The 19,087-nt window shown below is 48.1% G+C and overlaps 1 protein-coding gene across 2 annotated transcripts in view; it reads left to right on the top strand.

Moving 5' to 3' along the window:
• Positions 1-1,777: 1,777 nt before the first annotated feature.
• The window catches only part of SRC (SRC proto-oncogene, non-receptor tyrosine kinase), a 131,950-nt gene continuing 114,640 nt past the window's right edge, over positions 1,778-19,087 (top strand). For both annotated transcript variants that reach the window (XM_082271234.1, XM_082271235.1), the window contains exon 1: positions 1,778-2,006. The gene's annotated coding sequence lies outside the window, so the exon portion shown is untranslated. The remainder of the gene's footprint in view (positions 2,007-19,087) is intronic.

Genomic DNA, 19,087 nt, shown 5'->3' with positions numbered 1-19,087 from the left:
TGCAGGATAAAAGCCGCACGATTTTACCATGATTTTGGTGCCGCGATTTTGACTGGACTTGAAGCAATGCCTATGTCTTTGGACCTCAAAACGCATTACAATTGGCCCAAAGTAGTGCAGGGACTACTTTGAAGTCTATGCGATTTGAAGTCGCACAGATATGAACGGTACTCATAGGAAATCATGGAGTACCACTTGTCATGTGACCTTGCAGTGCCAAATCGCAGGACAAGTCGCACAAGTGGGAAAGGGGCCTAAGGGAAATAAAAAATAATTTGTTTATGCCCAGAAACTGGAAGTGCTGTCAGAGGTCACTATGGTCCTCCAAGGGCATAGAGCTGAGTGGGGGTTATATCTTTCCCTCACTCGACTTCCTCCCCAGCAAACGGCCACATTGTTTTTTTTTTTCAGGGATTACTGGATGGCTCCAGTAAGCATGAAACCAATTGGGAAGCAGCGGGGGCGGGGCTCCTCTCCCACCATCTATAAAAGTGATCTTGCGGCGAAACCTGGGATCACTTTTATCAGAACTGGGATCACTTTTATCAGAACTGGGATCACTTTTATTGGAAACTGGGATCACTTTTATCGGAACTGGGGTCACTTTTATTGGAAACTGGGATCACTTTTATCGGAACTGGGGTCACTTTTATCGGAACTGGGGTCACTTTTATCGGAACTGGGATCACTTTTATCGGACCTGGGATCACTTTTATCGGAACTGGGATGACTTTTATTGGAAACTGGGATCACTTTTATCGGAACTGGGATCACTTTTATCAGAACTGGGATCACTTTTATCGGAACTGGGATCACTTTTATCGGACCTGGGATCACTTTTATCGGACCTGGGATCACTTTTATCGGAACTGGGATCACTTTTATCGGAACTGGGATCACTTTTATCGGAAATGGGGTCACTTTTATCAGAACTGGGATCACTTTTATCGGAACTGGGATCACTTTTATCGGAAATGGGGTCACTTTTATCAGAACTGGGATCACTTTTATCGGAACTGGGATCACTTTTATCAGAACTCGGATCACTTTTATCGGAACTGGGATCACTTTTATCGGAACTGGGATCACTTTTATCGGAACTGGGATCACTTTTATCGGAAAGCCGGCCGCCTGACGGAAAAAAAGATAGCGGTGATATAGAGTCTAGCTACAGCTATAACCCAGGTATTTAATGTAAAAGTCATGATGTACATTAAATACAGTTAGGTGGCCGGCAAAATGAAACCTGGGTGATCCTGCCATGAAGATCCACTTCCTGTTATAGGGTGACAACGCTCTTTCCCTACCTCCCAATGGTGCCCCTGCGTTGTCACCCTGCCACATGGGATGCTACAAGAAGCCTGGTCTTGCACATGGTATGCAGGAATGGACCACTGTGGTCACCATTAGGAAATCTGTCTGGAGTGCATGTAGAGGGATGCAGGAGATCAGCAGCACTAAGATGCAAGGTACTGATAACTCTCATGTGACGATACACAGAGATTACTATGGATTTCCATCACTGTCCATTCATTCCCTGAGACACACCGCCTCTCCCTATGTAGGAGGGTGTGTACAAGTGACGGGGGGCGGGCCCAGACAATGAGTGACAACACATGGGCGTCTCCCGGTCTCAGCCAGACACATGGGGGCGGGACCTGTCACATATACGCCTTAGGGGGAGGGGAAAGACGGTGAGTGACACTCACGTGGGCGTCTCCCGGGCTGAGTCAGACACAGGGGGGCGGGCACTGGCATACGCACGCCTACAGGGGGAGGGCTCAGCGCAGACTGTGGGGAGGAGGGAGCAGCCGCCGGCCGGGCGTGAACCTCAATCCAAGGAAAGGCAAACTTCTCGGCCCGGGGCATCGGGGGCTGCGCTGGGAAAGTCAGCCGGTAGCCGGGGGATACGGACCTCCCGAACACCGCCATCCCCCCCTCTGTGTGAGGGGGGTCCCCGGGGAATAGGACAGCAGGAGAGACACCCCATTGTGGGGCAGGACAAGGTGAGAACCGGGGAGGGGATGGAGGGATGTGCGGGCTACAGAGATCACTGCTTCTCCCTATTACCTGCATGCTCAGCACCGCTCCCAGCACACGGCCCCTTTAAATCATCCATCCTGGAGGTCTGTATGTGATGTCCATAGAGATCTGTGTGTGGGGAGAGATCGGATCCCATCCTCCCAACCAGATCCCATCATCCTCCCAACCAGATCCCATCATCCTCCCAACCGGATCCCATCATCCTCCCAACCGGATCCCATCATCCTCCCAACCGGATCCCATCATCCTCCCAACCGGATCCCATCATCCTCCCAACCAGATCCCATCATCCCCCAACCAGATCCCATCATCCCCCAACCAGATCCCAACAAGATCCCATCCAGATCCCATCCTCCTCCCAACCAGATCCCAACCAGATCCCATCCTCCCAACCAGATCCCATCCTCCCAACCAATCCCAACAAGATCCCATCCTCCCAACCAGATCTCATCCTGGCTGTGTGTCAGAGGATCCTCATTGTGTGATCCAACGACTATCCTCCCTGTACACAGGATTCCTACTGACAGGAGAGGAACCCACATACAGCATGGGATCCCGGGAGTCATGTGTCTGTGTACAATGTATAGATGTCTGTATACAATGTATATATAGTGTGAGTACAATGTATAAATGTTTGTATCTTTTATACTGCACAACTTGTTACAGGAAAGACTTTCACACACAATCTCCCCCTTCTAATGGTAATTCAGTTTCCAGATATCCTCCCTTCTTTCCATCCCTTTATTTCATCCCACATTCCCTCCTTGTCTTTTCTCCTTTCCATATTGTCCTTCTATTCGTGTCCCTTCCCTTCTTTTCCTTCCATTTTATTCTCTTCTTTTCTTTTTCCTTTTCTTCCCTTCTGTTCTTGTCCCTTATCCTTCTTTATTTTCCATTCCTTTCATCTTTTCCTTCCCTTCCCTCCCTTTCCCTTTTTTCTTTTCCTTCCATTCTTTTCTTTTCCTTCCATTCTTTTCTTTTCCTTCCCTTTTTCTTTTCCTTCTTCTCTTTCTTTTCTTTTCCTTCTTCTCTTTCTTTTCTTTTCCTTCTTCTCTTTCTTTTCTTTTCCTTCTTCTCTTTCTTTTCTTTTCCTTACCTTTTTCTTTTCTTTCTTTTCTTTCTTTTCTTTTCCTTATTTTTCTTTTCCTTCCCTTCTTTTCCTTTTCTTTTTCTATTCCTTCCTTCCTTTCTTTTTCTATTCCTTCCTTCCCTTCCTTCCTTCCTTTCTTTTTCTTTTCCTTTGCTTCCCTCCCTTCTTTTCTTTTCCTTTCTCTCCCCCCCCCCCTTCCCTGTGCTCTTTCTTTTTCTTTCTTTCTTTCTTTTTCTTTCTTTCTTTCTTTTTCTTTCTTTCTTTCTTTTTCTTTCTTTCTTTCTTTTTTTCTTTCTTTTTTTCTTTCTTTCTTTCTTTTTTTCTTTCTTTTTTTCTTTCTTTCTTTTTTTCTTTCTTTCTTTTTTTCTTTCTTTCTTTTTTTCTTTCTTTTCTCCTTGCCTGTCGTCCTCAGCGCCTTCATTCAATTTGTACTCCATTATCTTGACTTTTTAACATGTTTACGTTTCAAACACAACAAAGGATCCCATTTGTAAACATCTGTTGCAGTGTTTTAAAAATGTTATCTCTTAAATCCGAGATCACACATTTTCTATATTGCGGTTTATCAGTCTGGATCTGGTGACTGCATTAGCCTTTTTTCCAGTCGTTTCTGCAAGTACAGAGGAATTACCTGTTTTAGAATTCCTGTTTCTTTATGATTTCCCGTTCCCTGAACTGATCCACCCAACAATGCTACCAGCTGTCCCAGCTACCACCTTGTCAAATACAAAACCCCTCTTCCCTATGTAATGTAAATAGAAAGGTGATGAATTTGTAGTTCAAATCAGCAGAGATGAAGGGTGACAACACTGCTCCTCCCTAGATACAGTGCAGTGAGTGTTGTCACTCTAGAACAGGAAGGATCCAGGTAAAAATGAAACTCTAACAATACATTTCTCCGATTTACTCTTTTGGTTTGTTAAACATACAATCAGAAGTGTTTAGCAGTGGGAAAAAAAACAGCTGTTCATCCAGCAAGAAATTCTGTGAACAGAAACCTTCCTGTGAGCTCTGCCTCTGGATTGTTATCAGTTAACACTGTTTTCTGCTATCTCTCTGAACTACAAAACACCCCCCCTAATGGAGAAGAGAGAGCAGGGTGTTAATGTAGTCTTAAAACTCCTTTTCCTAGGGTGCCAATGCTGTTTTAGTATGGTTGTCACTTTAGAACAGGAAGTGAGTTAATGGCAGGATCAACGGATTAAAGGAAAGGAAAAAAGAAAATGAATGCAGCCACCACATCTAAGACTGGTAAGCTGCAGTTCTATCCGTTTGTGTGGGGTTTTTTTCTGCATTTAAACACCCCTCTATGTTACCCTTCTGCACACACAGGCGTTCAGAGGCAGAAAAAAATTCTATCGCTTGTGCGTTCAAGAGAGGAGCGTTTTGGCATAAAAAATACCTGATGTGACTAAATGCACCTGAGTGTTTTTTTTACCTTTTAATGGCCAGAATAAATTAATATTCTGGCCAATGAAATGAACAGATGCCTAAGCTCTTGACGTGCATAAATGTGGCTTAGGCATGTTTTTAAAGCTGCCTTTCTCCTGCTGGGGAAAAACATTTACAAGAGCCCCCTAAGATGAACTAACACCGTACCGCTCCCCACCCAACCTTCCCCCTCCATGCTGTACTGACATCCGTGGGTGATGAGCTGTCATTCCCACCCACATACCTGATCCCTGCTGTACTGATATCCGTGGGTGATGTGCTGTCATTCCCGTCCCCATACCTGATCCCTGCTGTACTGACATCCGTGGGTGATGTGCTGTCATTCCCGTCCCCATACCTGATCCCTGCTGTACTGATATCCGTGGGTGATGAGCTGTCATTCCCGTCCCCATACCTGATCCCTGCTGTACTGACATCCGTGGGTGATGAGCTGTCATTCCCGTCCCCATACCTGATCCCTGCTGTACTGACATCCGTGGGTGATGAGCTGTCATTCCCGTCCCCATACCTGATCCCTGCTGTACTGACATCCGTGGGTGATGTGCTGTCATTCCCGTCCCCATACCTGATCCCTGCTGTACTGACATCCGTGGGTGATGTGCTGTCATTCCCACCCCCATATCTGATCCCTGCTGTACTGACATCCGTGGGTGATGAGCTGTCATTCCCACCCCCATACCTGATCCCTGCTGTACTGACATCCGTGGGTGATGTGCTGTCATTCCCACCCCCCCATACCTGATCCCTGCTGTCTTGACATCCGTGGTTGATGAGCTGTCATTTCCCGCCCCCGATCCCTGCTGTACTGACATCCGTGGGTGATGTGCTGTCATTTCCCACCCCCATACCTGATCTCTGCTGTACTAACATCCATGGTTGATGAGCTGTCATTCTCCCCCCTGATCCCTACTGTACTGACATCCGTGGTTGATGAGCTGTCATTCCCGCCCACATACCTGATCCCTGCCGTACTGGCATCCGCGTAGGTGATGAGCTGTCATTCTCCCCCACCCCGATCCCTGCTGTACTGACATCCATGGGTGATGAGCTGTTATTCCCGCCCCCATACCTGATCCTTGCTGTACTGACATCCGTGGGTGATGTGCTGTCATTCCCGCCCCCATACCTGATCCCTGCTGTACTGACATCCGTGGGTGATGTGCTGTCATTCCCGCCCCCATATCTGATCCCTGCTGTACTGACATCCGTGGGTGATGTGCTGTCATTCCCGCCCCCATACCTGATCCCTACTGTACTGACATTCGTGGGTGATGAGCTGTCATTCCCGCCCCCATACCTGATCCTTGCTGTACTGACATCCGTGGGTGATGTGCTCTCATTCCCGCCCCCATACCTGATCCCTGCTGTACTGACATCCGTGGGTGATGAGCTGTCATTCCCGCCCCCATACCTGATCCCTGCTGTACTGACATCCGTGGGTGATGAGCTGTCATTCCTGCCCCCATACCTGATCCCTGCTGTACTGACATCCGTGGGTGATGAGCTGTCATTCCCGCTCCCCATACCTGATCCCTGCTGTACTGACATCCGTGGGTGATGAGCTGTCATTCCCGCCCCCATACCTGATCCCTGCTGTACTGACATCCGTGGGTGATGTGCTGTCATTCCCACCCCCATATCTGATCCCTGCTGTACTGACATCCGTGGGTGATGTGCTGTCATTCCCACCCCCCCATACCTGATCCCTGCTGTCTTGACATCCGTGGTTGATGAGCTGTCATTTCCCGCCCCCGATCCCTGCTGTACTGACATCCGTGGGTGATGTGCTGTCATTTCCCACCCCCATACCTGATCCCTGCTGTACTAACATCCATGGTTGATGAGCTGTCATTCTCCCCCCTGATCCCTACTGTACTGACATCCGTGGTTGATGAGCTGTCATTCCCGCCCACATACCTGATCCCTGCCGTACTGGCATCCGCGTAGGTGATGAGCTGTCATTCTCCCCCCCCCCCCACCCCGATCCCTGCTGTACTGACATCCGTGGGTGATGAGCTGTCATTCCCGCCCCCATACCTGATCCCTGCTGTACTGACATCCGTGGGTGATGTGCTGTCATTCCCACCCCCATACCTGATCCCTGTTGTACTGACCTCTGTGGGTGATGAATTGTCATCCCCCCCCCCCCCTCCCCTCTGATCCCTGCTTTACTGAACTCCATGGGTAATGAGCTGTCAGGGCCCCCTTTCTGATCCCTGCTGTACTGACCTCTATGAGTAATAAACTCTCATACCCGAAAGCCCCCCCCTCCCCGATCCCTGCTGTACTGGTCTCCGTGGGTGACAAGCTGCCCCCCCCCCCTTCCTGATCAATGCTGGACTGACCTCTGTGGGTGGTGAGCTTTCACCCCCCCCCCCCGATCCCTGCTGTACTGACCTCCATGGATAATGAGCTTTTAGGGCCCCCCCTTTCTGATCCCTGCTGCACTGACCTCTGTGGGTGATGAGCTGTCATTCCCCTCCCCCCTTCCTGATCCCTGCTGTACTGACTGCTGTTAGTGATCAGCTGCTGCCCCCCCCCCCCCCTTTCCGATCCATGCTGTACTGACCTCTGTTGGCGATGAGCTATCATTTCCCATGTAGCGTTCTTGAGATTTGAAATTGCCAATCCTTGTCCCCTCCTAGGCTTCTAGAATTGATCAGAGCTCTTCTGATTGGTCAAATTAGTCATGTGCCAGCCAATCAGAAGCTCTCTGATCCATCCCAGAAGCCCTGCAGAAAGAAGGGGATGAAGAGCCTGGGCTTCAAATCCCCAGACTTGCTGGATCAGCTGTGTGGGCACTGACTGCTCATCACCCATGGAGGGAGGGAGGTACAGCAGTGACCAGGATGGGGGTGAATGATTCATTTTTTTTCTGAAAAGGATGGACAAAAAAGAAAGTGAATGCAGCCACCACATGGAAGTACTGATAAGCTGCATTTTTTTTACATATTTGCTTCCTATAATTGGGCTGCACCTGATCATTAGATTGTTAGATACTATGACAAATTATTAACCGCGTTTGTATCCTTCTGTGCGCTCGGAATGCGTATATCAGTCTTAATGAGTCCCAGCTTGCCAAAGTTAGGCAGCCAGGAATCACGCTGTAATCTGTAGATCCTCATCATTAAGCAATGTATGTACAGTAGGTATGTGTGTAGTGTCATCAGCCGCTTATATAATGCAAATTCCCAACTGCTTTTTGTGCGCAAGAGCTAACGCTCTGCATCAGTGTCTGCTAGCTGGATGTCTGTTCCCAGCCTTGTGTTGCGGATCTCCCGCATACCTCCTTCAGGCCTGGGAATATTATCTAGGCCAAAATATTCGGTGTACCACCTCCCCCTCACCTCTTCACTCCTGGTTGCAGGCATGTTCTGGCCTGCTGCTCCTTCTGAGGAGTCGCATAGTACTCTCCTGTTTTGCTGCTTTCATGCCTTATGAGGGCTTTTTTTTGTCAGCACAGCTGCTTCGAAAAGTTTTATTGGATGGCAGAATTTCTTCTGTTTGGCTGCCCATAGACGGAGAGATCTGTAGAGTTCTGTCTGCCCATTGCTGTACACAGAAGGATCTGTTGTGGCTTTTCTGGATCACTGCAAACTGCTTCTCGTTTAAATTTGAACTCTATGCACAACAATTATTTAAATATATTCCCTTAATAGCCATAAATTATATAAATCCATCAGATGCCTTTAAAGTAGCTGTGACGCATCACTGTGCAGTACATAGACTGGGCTGATAGTAGAGTTGTGGGAGGGGCCCCAACAGCCCCACCCTCTACTGGCTACCTGCAGAAAATGACAGGAAGGGGCGGAGATGAGACCAGTCACCCTGCACAAGGAGAAGGGGCAGCAGTGACCGGTCTTTATTGCAGGAAGTAAACTTCATTAGTGCGCAGATCTGGAGGAAATAAGCAAAGCTTTTATAGTAGCTGTGACACATCACTGTGCAGTACATAGACTGGGCTGAGAGTAGAGCTGTGGGAGGGGCTCAGGCAGCCCCACCCTCTACTGGCTGCCTGCAGAAAATGACAGGAAGGGGCGGAGATGAGACCAGTCACCCTGCACAAGGAGAAGGGGCAGCAGTGACCGGTCTTTATTGCAGGAAGTAAACTTCATTAGTGCGCAGATCTGGAGGAAATAAGCAAAGCTTTTATAGTAGCTGTGACACATCACTGTGCAGTACATAGACTGGGCTGAGAGTAGAGCTGTGGGAGGGGCTCAGGCAGCCCCACCCTCTACAGGCTGCCTGCAGAAAATGACAGGAAGGGGCGGAGATGAGACCAGTCACCCTGCACAAGGAGAAGGGGCAGCAGTGACCGGTCTTTTTTGCAGGAAGAAAACTTCATTAGTGTGCAGATCTGGAGGAAATAAACAAAGCCTTTATAGTAGCTGTGACACATCACTGTGCAGTGCATAGACTGGGCTGAGAGTAGAGCTGTGGGAGGGGCTCCAGCAGCCCCACCCTCTACAGCGTGGGTGTCCAAACTTTTTGGCTTCTCTGGGCCACATTGGGTGTAGAGAAATTTTCTCGGGCCGCATATAAAATATATACTATAGTTAAGGTATATAAGTAATAAAATGCTGCCGTGCCCTTCCTGCGCCGCTGCACCCCCCCCACACTAATTTAACACAACTAGAGGATGATCAAATTAAATGGGATTAGTATACAGAGGATTACTTCTTCTGAGAGATACTAAAAGAACACTCTAACCACCATCACCAATTCAGTGATTTGTGGTCATGGTGGTAGGAGTCAGAAACACTGCACATGCTCGCCTCCCCCCTCCCCTCCGAGGCAGCCTCTGCCTACTGTTAGTTGGAAGCCGCTGTGGCCATGCCCCAGACCCGACTTCCTTCCTCCCCAGCAAAAAAAAATTGTCAAGGGGCAGTGGGCCGCATTGCCTGGGGTTCCGGGCCGCATGTGGCCCCCGGGCCGCAGGTTGGACATGCCTGCTCTACAGGCTGCTTCAGAAAATGACAGGAAGGGGCGGAGACGAGACCAGTCACGCTGCACAAGGAGACAGGGCAGCAGTGACCGGTCTTTATTGCAGGAAGTAAACCTCATTAGTGCGCAGATCTGGTGGAAATAAACAAAGCCTTTAAAGTAGCTGTGACGCATCACTGTGCAGTACATAGCCTGGGCTGAGAGTAGAGTTGTGGGAGGGGCTCCAGCAGCCCCACCCTCTACAGGTTGCCTGCAGAAATTGACAGGAAGGGGCGGAGACGAGACCAGTCACCCTGCACAAGGAGAAGGGGCAGCAATGACCGGTCTTTATTGCAGGAAGTAAACTTCATTAAGGCGCAGATAGGAAATAAACAAAGCACACCAAGATTCCAGTAAAGGCCCGTACACACGTAGCGATTGTCGGCCGTAAATATTCGGCCGCCGAACGATTGGCCGATTGTCGGCTTGTTGGTATGATACTTCCGACAACCGACATCGACTTTTCGGCCGAACAGAATCGGGTGTGCAGGCTATAAAATTTTTGTTGGCCGTCAACAGAACGGCCGATTGTTCGCAAGTCAGTAGAGAATTCGGCCGACAAACAGCAGATTAGCAAGACTGGGCATGCTCTGAGAAAAAAAACACACGGAAAGTTAACCATCACATGACATCACTTCTGCAGTCGGCTGTTGTTGGCCGACAAAATTAGTGTGCAGTCTAGCACTTTTCAGCCGACGGGACAGCACCGGACAAAAGACGGCCGATCGTTCGGCCGACATTCGGTACGTGTGTACGGGGCTTTAGACTAGGCATGTCTCTTGTGTTTAGACACTATTTACTAGGGATCGACCGAATATTGGCAAAGCCGATATATCGGGGGCCGATATGCACTTTCACTGATATATCGGAATCGGCCCCTGAGGTGACCGATATTTCGGAAAGTGCTTGTACCGGAGTGATGACTGCAGAGGCATCACCCCGGTACCGGCATCCATAGCCGACGGTCCGCTGTCTTGTAATGACAACCAATGCAGCTGATAAGCCGCTCGGCTGTCATTACAAGGAGCGGACGTCCCCCCCCACCCCCTCCCCTCCCTCCCACTGCCTTCCGTGGTCTCCCGTCCCACCGGGAGAACTGGCCAAGCAACCTGCACGGCCGCTGAAGACGTGATCAAAGCCGCATTCGGGTACCCAACGCCAGATTAAAAAAACTTGCAGCATTCAAAACAATGAATTGAATGCTTTTAGGTGCAGAGGAGAGGTTTGGGGTCTTTTAGACCCCCCAGATCCCTCCACATGAGTACCTGTCAAAAAAAAAAAAAATGTTTTTAAATGTACAAAAATATCGGCCGATACCGATATGCATTGGCCAAAATATCGGTATCGGCAACGAAAAGCCGATATCGGTCGATCACTACTATTTACATATCATGGATTTCAGTTATTACGTGGGTAAAGTGAGCCAGTACCTTGGATGTATGATTCGGTTTCATGGTGGTCCCAGAAGTGCGACAGCCATCTTTCTCCCACAGACCAAGCGTTCCTGCAGCTGCTGGTCGGCACAGAGACAGGGAAAACCATCCCAGGAGCTCTGAATGTATTGATGAGCCTGTTTACTTCTACATTCTGTAAGGGTTTTTAACTGTTATGTCCTAATAAAAACACTGGCTTACTGCACTTATGGCGCTTTTCCACTGCATGGAACCGAACGGTTCGGCTCGCTTTTGTGCTTTTCCACTGCATGGTACCGCGTGGTACGGTGTAGGAACGATTCGGTACGGTACGGCGGCGCTTTTCCACTACATGGAACCGAACGGTACGGCTCGCTTAAACAGTACCACCTCAGTTGTGGTTCCAAGAGGGCCGTACCGGTACCATATCCCACAATCCTTTGCATGCAGCCTTGACTGTTTGTCACTACTAGCCACTGATTGGTCAGATAATCGTTGTTATCCCACCCACTTACTTTAGTACTACTTTAGTGGAAAAGCAAACCATACCAAACCGTACCGAACCGTTCCAACACCGTACCATGCGGTACCAGCAGTGGAAAACCAAACCGGGCCGAGTGGAGCCGATACTTGCAGAGGAAAAGTGCCATTAGAAGCGCCTTTCTCTGTACTGCGTGCTTCTATGCTGTTAAAGTGGAACTCCAGGAAAAAAGTACGTTAATTGCGATTGGTACAGAGAAGTTACATGTAATGTTTTTGCCAGCTACATCTGGATGGCGGGTGGGGAGTGCTAATAAAAATGTCAGTTTTTATTTTTCAGATACTAGCGTCATCTGAAAGCTTTAACCACTCATACTTGGGGCACTCTCGCATGAGTGCGGGGGCACTCTCGCATGAGTGCGGGGGCACTCTCGCATGAGTGCTGAGGCACCCTCGCATGAGTGCTGGGGCACCCTCGCATGAGTGCTGGGGCACCCTCGCATGAGTGCTGGGGCACCCTCGCATGAGTGCTGGGGCACCCTCGCATGAGTGCTGGGGCACCCTCGCATGAGTGCTGGGGCACCCTTGCATGAGTGCTGGGGCACCCTTGCATGAGTGCTGGGGCACCCTCGCATGAGTGCTGGGGCACCCTCGCATGAGTGCTGGGGCACCCTCGCATGAGTGCTGGGGCACCCTCGCATGAGTGCTGGGGCACCCTCGCATGAGTGCTGGGGCACCCTCGCATGAGTGCTGGGGCACCCTCGCATGAGTGCTGAGGCACCCTCGCATGAGTGCTGAGGCACCCTCGCATGAGTGCTGAGGCACCCTCGCATGAGTGCTGGGGCACCCTCGCATGAGTGCTGGGGCACCCTCGCATGAGTGCTGGGGCGCCCTCGCATGAGTGCTGGGGCGCCCTCGCATGAGTGCTCAGCCCCATGCAGCCGCCAGAGCCATTTACTTCTTTCTGTTGCTGAGCTGTGTGCAGGCAGCCCATGGAAAGTAAGTACGCATCGGCTTTGCATATTCACCCAGAAAGCCGAGTTTGACAGGTGTACAGGGACAGATGCACCCTGTTCCGTGCACGGTCTCTGCTTACCTGTACTCATTTGCTTGCTATGGGCTGTCTACATGCAGCTCAGTTTTAGAAAAAAAAAAAAAAAAAGCAACAAACTGCTCTGTGAGTGCCTGTGTGAATGGGTCCCTACAGTCCTGGCTCTAGTACAGTGATGAGGGATTGCTCACCTTCCATTCATAAAAAGTCTTGTATTCTTTTTACTGAATATAGAGTGTTAAATGAATGGATGAGAGGAGGGTGAGTGAACCGCAGGATCTTCTCTGATCCAGTCACAGAACGCCTTGTATTTTTTTAAAAAAAGAATAGATGTCCCCCTTCCCTGTGACACTACTTGGGTTTAGCAGCCAATGAGGCAAGGCGGAAGGCGAGCAATCCCCTATCGGCACTGTACTAGAGGTGAGAATGTAAGTCTCAGCAGCAGGGTGGATTTGATTTAAATCACTAATAAAAGGGTTTGTTTTAAAAGATACTTTAATAACTTTATTCAGCATGAAATGGAGCTTAGTTATGTAGCATGAGGCTGTATATTCTTCAATCTTTACATTTTTGGTAAACTCATTCAATGAATCCAAGCTCTGCAGTCTGAGATAACATGCGGTGCATTGATGCATTCGCACAATTTCACACTAACTACCAGCAAGAATGAGTCCTTATATTTAAAGGTGCTTCTAAGTGCAGTACTATAAACTTTAATGTGGCAAATGGGTAAAAGCACTTACAGGAAATAAGTGATAATCAAGCTCATCAGTTGTAAGACGTCCAGAAGGATGGTCTCCTCATATTCGCTATTGGCCAGCAGTGTGGAGCAGTACATGGAGATCCAGGAAGAGCTGCTGGAGCCAGTGTGGAACTCAAGCCACCGGAGGTGACATTAAGGGGTCGGTGACACGTTTCAGAGCATGCGCACTAGCTTCTAATTCGATCCTTGGATCCATGGTTTTGAAGGAACTAGTGCGCAACTGCACATGCTCAGAAACACGTCACCGCCCTCTTGACGTCCCTTCCGGTGGCTTGCGTTCCACACTGGCTCCAGCAGCTCCTCCTGGATCTCCATGTACTGCTCCACTCTGCTGGCAGTAGTGAGACATTTATGGGATTCCTACAGGAGACCATCCTGATGAACGTCTTATGACTGATGAGCTTGATTATCGTTTATTTCCTGTAAGTGCTTTTAACTATTTGGCACATTAAAGCTTTACAGTACTGCACTTAGAAGCGCCTTCTTTGATTTTAGGCTTCTATTAGTCTGCTTCTCGCCCTTGGAGTTGTCCTGAAGTGATTTTTACGCTGCCTACCTACTGACTATAAGCCTAACCTCTGACCTTTATTGGATCTCCATGACCTTTTCTGGGTCTACATGCCTCAGAGCGCCCTACATACATCTTTCCTTTTCGTGACCATACATTGTACAATTTTCTTATTTTATTTCCTTTAGATTTACCTTCAACTGTGTAGTGCCAGATTGCATGCAAATGGAAAGTGTTTAGGTATGACCTCCTATTATATGGTTTTGGTAAATCTCGAAGGCCCTGTTCACACCTGAACATTTTTCAGCTCGTAAAACGCTCCTCTCTGAAGTCTCAAAACGGCCAACAAGCAAAATCCCATTCATTTCAATGGCCCCTGTTCACATCTGAGCGTTTTGTCACCTGAAGCAAAACGTTTGAAGCTCAAAAAAAGTACATGAGCTTCTTTTTTTTGGCAGATTACAAGCGTTTTTGTTACATGTCAATGCCTACCTGCAAAAAACGCCCCCAAAAAACCCCAGAAAACGATGCGCTGCGGTGTGAATGGAGCCTAAGGCCCCTTTCACACATACGGTCCGTTCATTTCATCAGTTCAGTCACATCAAAATGTATCCGTTTGTCGTCCGGTCCGTTTGTCGTCCGGTCCGTTTGTCGTCCGGTCCGTTTGTCGTCCGGTCCGTTTGTCGTCCGGTCCGTTTGTCGTCCGGTCCGTTTGTCGTCCGGTCCGTTTGTCGTCCGGTCCGTTTGTCGTCCGGTCCGTTTGTCGTCCGCTCCGTTTGTCGTCCGCTCCGTTTGTCGTCCGCTCCGTTTGTCGTCCGCTCCGTTTGTCGTCCGCTCCGTTTGTCGTCCGCTCCGTTTGTCGTCCGATCCGTTTGTCGTCCGATCCGTTTTTTTGACGGATGAAAAATAGTGCATTCATCCGTTCAAAAAAACCAACATTGATGGAAGCGGATGATAACGGTTGATCATCCGTTGTCATCCGTTTTTACATAGAGATGCATTGATGTCCGTTTTTCATCCGTCAACGGATGGATGAAAAACGGACAAACGGACAGCATGTGTGAATGGAGCCTAAAGGAAAAGGGTACAAGAAAATGATCTAATGCAGTGGTCCTCATCTCCAGTCCTCGGGGCCCACTAACAGGCCAGGTTTGCAAGATAACTAAATTACATCACGGGTGATCTCATTTGCTGCTCAGTGATTGCAGTATTCTAGTCTGCATCTCCCCAAGGTAATACTTAAAATCTGGCCTGTTAGTGAGCCCCGAGGACCGGAGTTGAGGACCACTGATCTAATGTATAGCAAGCCTTAAGGCCCGTACACACGTACCGATTGTCGGCCGAAAATGTTCGGCCGATTTTCGGCTTGTTAGTATGATGCTTCCGACAGCCGACAGCGCACTTTCGGCCGAAAAGAATCTGTCTTGCAAGCATTAAAATTTTAGTATGCCGACACCAGAACGGCCGATTGTTCGCCAGTCAGTACAGAATTCGGCCGACAGACAGCAGATTTGCAAGACTGGGCATGCTCAGAAAAGAAAAAACACAGGGAAAGTTAACCATCACATGACATCACTTCTGCAGTCGGCTGTAGTCGGCTGACAAAATTCTTGTGCAGTCTTTTGCACTTTTCAACAGACACGACAGCCCGGGGACAAAAGACGGCCGATCGTTTGGCTGACGATCGGTACGTGTGTATGGGGCTTTAGTCTGGAGCAGTGAAGAGAGATCACACCGCTCAGGCCAGTCAAGGTCCATGATTCAAGGTGGGTGCTGAACCTCAGCTCGCCACCAGGAGAAGCATGAAAGAAGAAAATGGTCGCACACCACCACAGAATCCAATGAAGAAAAGTTATTTTATTCACATAGGTGGTACAGCAGGGTAGGACGGTAGACGCGTTTCACACAAGTGGTACAAGATACAGCAGGGTAGGACGGTGGACGCATTTCATACATAAGTGGTACAAGGTACAGCAGGGTAGGACGGTAGACGCGTTTCACAAATAAGTGGTACAAGGTACAGCAGGGTAGGACGGTAGATGCGTTTCTCGCATAAGTGGTACAAGGTACAGCAGGGTAGGACGGTAGACGCGTTTCACACATAAGTGGTACAAGGTACAGCAGGGTAGGACGGTAGACGCTTTTTTTGCATAAGTGGTACAAGGTACAGCAGGGTAGGACGGTAGACGCGTTTCACGCATAAGTGGTACAAGGTACAGCAGGGTAGGACGGTAGACGCGTTTCACAAATAAGTGGTACAAGGTACAGCAGGGTAGGACGGTAGATGCGTTTCTCGCATAAGTGGTACAAGGTACAGCAGGGTAGAACGTAGACACGTTTCATGCATAAGTGGTACAAGGTACAGCAGGGTAGGACGGTAGACGCGTTTCATGCATAAGTGGTACAAGGTACAGCAGGGTAGGACGGTAGACGCGTTTCACAAATAAGTGGTACAAGGTACAGCAGGGTAGGACGGTAGATGCGTTTCTCGCATAAGTGGTACAAGGTACAGCAGGGTAGGACGGTAGACGCGTTTCACACATAAGTGGTACAAGGTACAGCAGGGTAGGACGGTAGACGCTTTTTTTGCATAAGTGGTACAAGGTACAGCAGGGTAGGACGGTAGACGCGTTTCACGCATAAGTGGTACAAGGTACAGCAGGGTAGGACGGTAGACGCGTTTCACACAAGTGGTACAAGGTACAGCAGGGTAGGACGGTAGATGCGTTTCTCGCATAAGTGGTACAAGGTACAGCAGGGTAGAACGTAGACACGTTTCATGCATAAGTGGTACAAGGTACAGCAGGGTAGGACGGTAGACGCGTTTCATGCATAAGTGGTACAAGGTACAGCAGGGTAGGACGGTAGACGCGTTTCACAAATAAGTGGTACAAGGTACAGCAGGGTAGGACGGTAGATGCGTTTCTCGCATAAGTGGTACAAGGTACAGCAGGGTAGGACGGTAGACGCGTTTCACGCATAAGTGGTACAAGGTACAGCAGGGTAGGACGGTAGACGCGTTTCACGCATAAGTGGTACAAGGTACAGCAGGGTAGGACGGTAGACGCTTTTCACGCATAAGTGGTACAAGGTATAGCAGGGTAGGACGGTAGACGCGTTTCACGCATAAGTGGTACAAGGTACAGCAGGGTAGGACGGTAGACGCTTTTCACACAAGTGGTACAAGGTACAGCAGGGTAGGACGTAGACGCGTTTTACACATAAGTGGTACAAGGTACAGCAAGGTAGGACGGTAGACGCGTTTCACATGACTGCTACGTGCTTGCTCACTACCAAGTAGTAGTAGTGAGCAAGCATGTAGCAGTCGTGTGAAACGCGTCTACCGTCCTACCCTGCTGTACCTTGTACCACTTATGTGAATAAAGGAACTTTTCTTCATTGGATTCCATGGTGTGTGTGCGACCATTTTCTTCTTTCATAGTCTGGAACAGGAACGAATGGATGTTTGTTGTCACTCAGATTTCTCCTTCCATGCAGAACTAAACTCTCCTTCACTCCAGCAATGTGACATCTGTGAGCTCCTTTGCTGGCACTGCCCTCTTCTTGCCACCCTCTTCTGAGTTCAGGATCTTCAGCTGTTCTGATCGGGATGATGCCACCCCCACGCATGCGCACAGGACTTCATTCATCCCAGTAGATGCCAGAATTGTATGCTGAGCTGCGCATGCGCAGATCAAAGTACGATTTAGGACGTCTTTGAAGAGGAAGGTAAGGATTCTTTAATGCAGATGAAAATAAAAGCCTTCCTTCTCACACGTTTTTTAAAGGTACAATAAAGTTCTATTTTTAGTCCCATTGATAAGAGGATCATTGTGAACTTTTTTTAGCTTTCTTTATGAATGTATGATAAAGGAAATGAAAATGTATGTTAAAGGATGTGCCAGTTGTCCAATTTCAGTCTTTACAGAAACCTTGAGTGGCGGTGGAAAAAAGACCAAGTAGACAATCAAGTCCACCCCATTTTCAATAGATTTTATTTTATTTTTTTGTCTGTTTTATATATTTGGAGGAATCAGAACATTTAGGCAGAGATCTGCAGACAGATATGAAAACACAAATTAATGCTGGCCATACACTAGCTGAAAAATCATTCGAAAATCTGTCATCTGGTCCGATCGTTCCTTTTTCGTCCAGTTAATGGGCACAAATAGAAAATCGTTTTTAACTTTTCAGAGCCGAAAAATCAAAGGAACAGTTCGGAAAATTCTGCCGAACGAACGATAAATTGAAAGGTTAATGTGTTTCTCGGCTGAACTGTTGGCACTAGGCATATGTGACAAACTGAACGAAAAATGTCCATTGAACGGTTTGAAATTCGGTCATTACATGATGGCACGATCCTCTGCTCTCACGGCCGATTTTTTTCGTTTTTCGAAAATGAGTTCGAAGGATTTTTCGGCTAGTGTATGGCCAGCTTAATTCAGTCCTGTATTTATTAACCACTTAAGCCCCGGAAGATTTTACCCCCATTCCGACCAGGGGGTATTTTGCGATTCGGCACTGCATGACTTTAACGGACAATTGCGCGGTCGTGCAATGCTGTACCTAAACGAATTTGATGTCCTTTTTTTTCCCACAAACAGAGCTTTCTTTTGGTGGTATTTGATCACCTGTGCGATTTTTTTGATCATGCGCTATAAACAAAAAAAGAGCGTCAATTTTTCAAAATAAAAAAAATTTTCACATTTTTTTATATGAAATTCCCCCAAAAAAATGTAAAAATCTAAATTTTTTAACATTCTCGGCCAATTTGTTTTATGCTACATATGTTTGGTAAAAAAAATCGCAAAAAGCGTATTTTGATTGGTTTGCGCAAAAGTTATCGCGTTTACTAACAAAGGGAAAGATTTTTGTCATTTTTGGTGTGTTTTTTTTTTTAACGCGTAATGGCGGCGATCTACGATTTTTTTTTTTTTTTTTTTTTTTTTTTGCGGTACTGCGACATTGCGGCGGACAGATCAGACCCTTGACTAACATTTTTGACACTTTTGGGGCTACCAGTGACATTTCTACAGTAATCAGTGCTATACATATGCACGGTTACTGTAAAAATACACTGGTAGTGAAGGGGTTAACTTTATTTGAGAGGGAGGGGCTGTGTGTGTCCCTAGGGGCGTGATTCTTACTGTGATTGGCTGTGGCTTGAAGTGTAGGAACACTGATCAACGGTCCTACATTTGTAGAACCATGTGATCGGTGTTTCTACACCAGGGAGAATGACAGGCGGCTTGTTTACATCAGCCGCTTGACTTTCTCCCTCTCCCCCGACAATCGCTGAGTGACC

This window comes from Pelophylax lessonae (genome assembly GCF_965119305.1).
Source record: "Pelophylax lessonae genome assembly, chromosome: 11".
Taxonomy (NCBI): Eukaryota; Metazoa; Chordata; class Amphibia; order Anura; family Ranidae; genus Pelophylax; species Pelophylax lessonae.
Note: the sequence above shows the minus strand (reverse complement) of the source record. Positions and strands in the feature narration are given on the sequence as shown.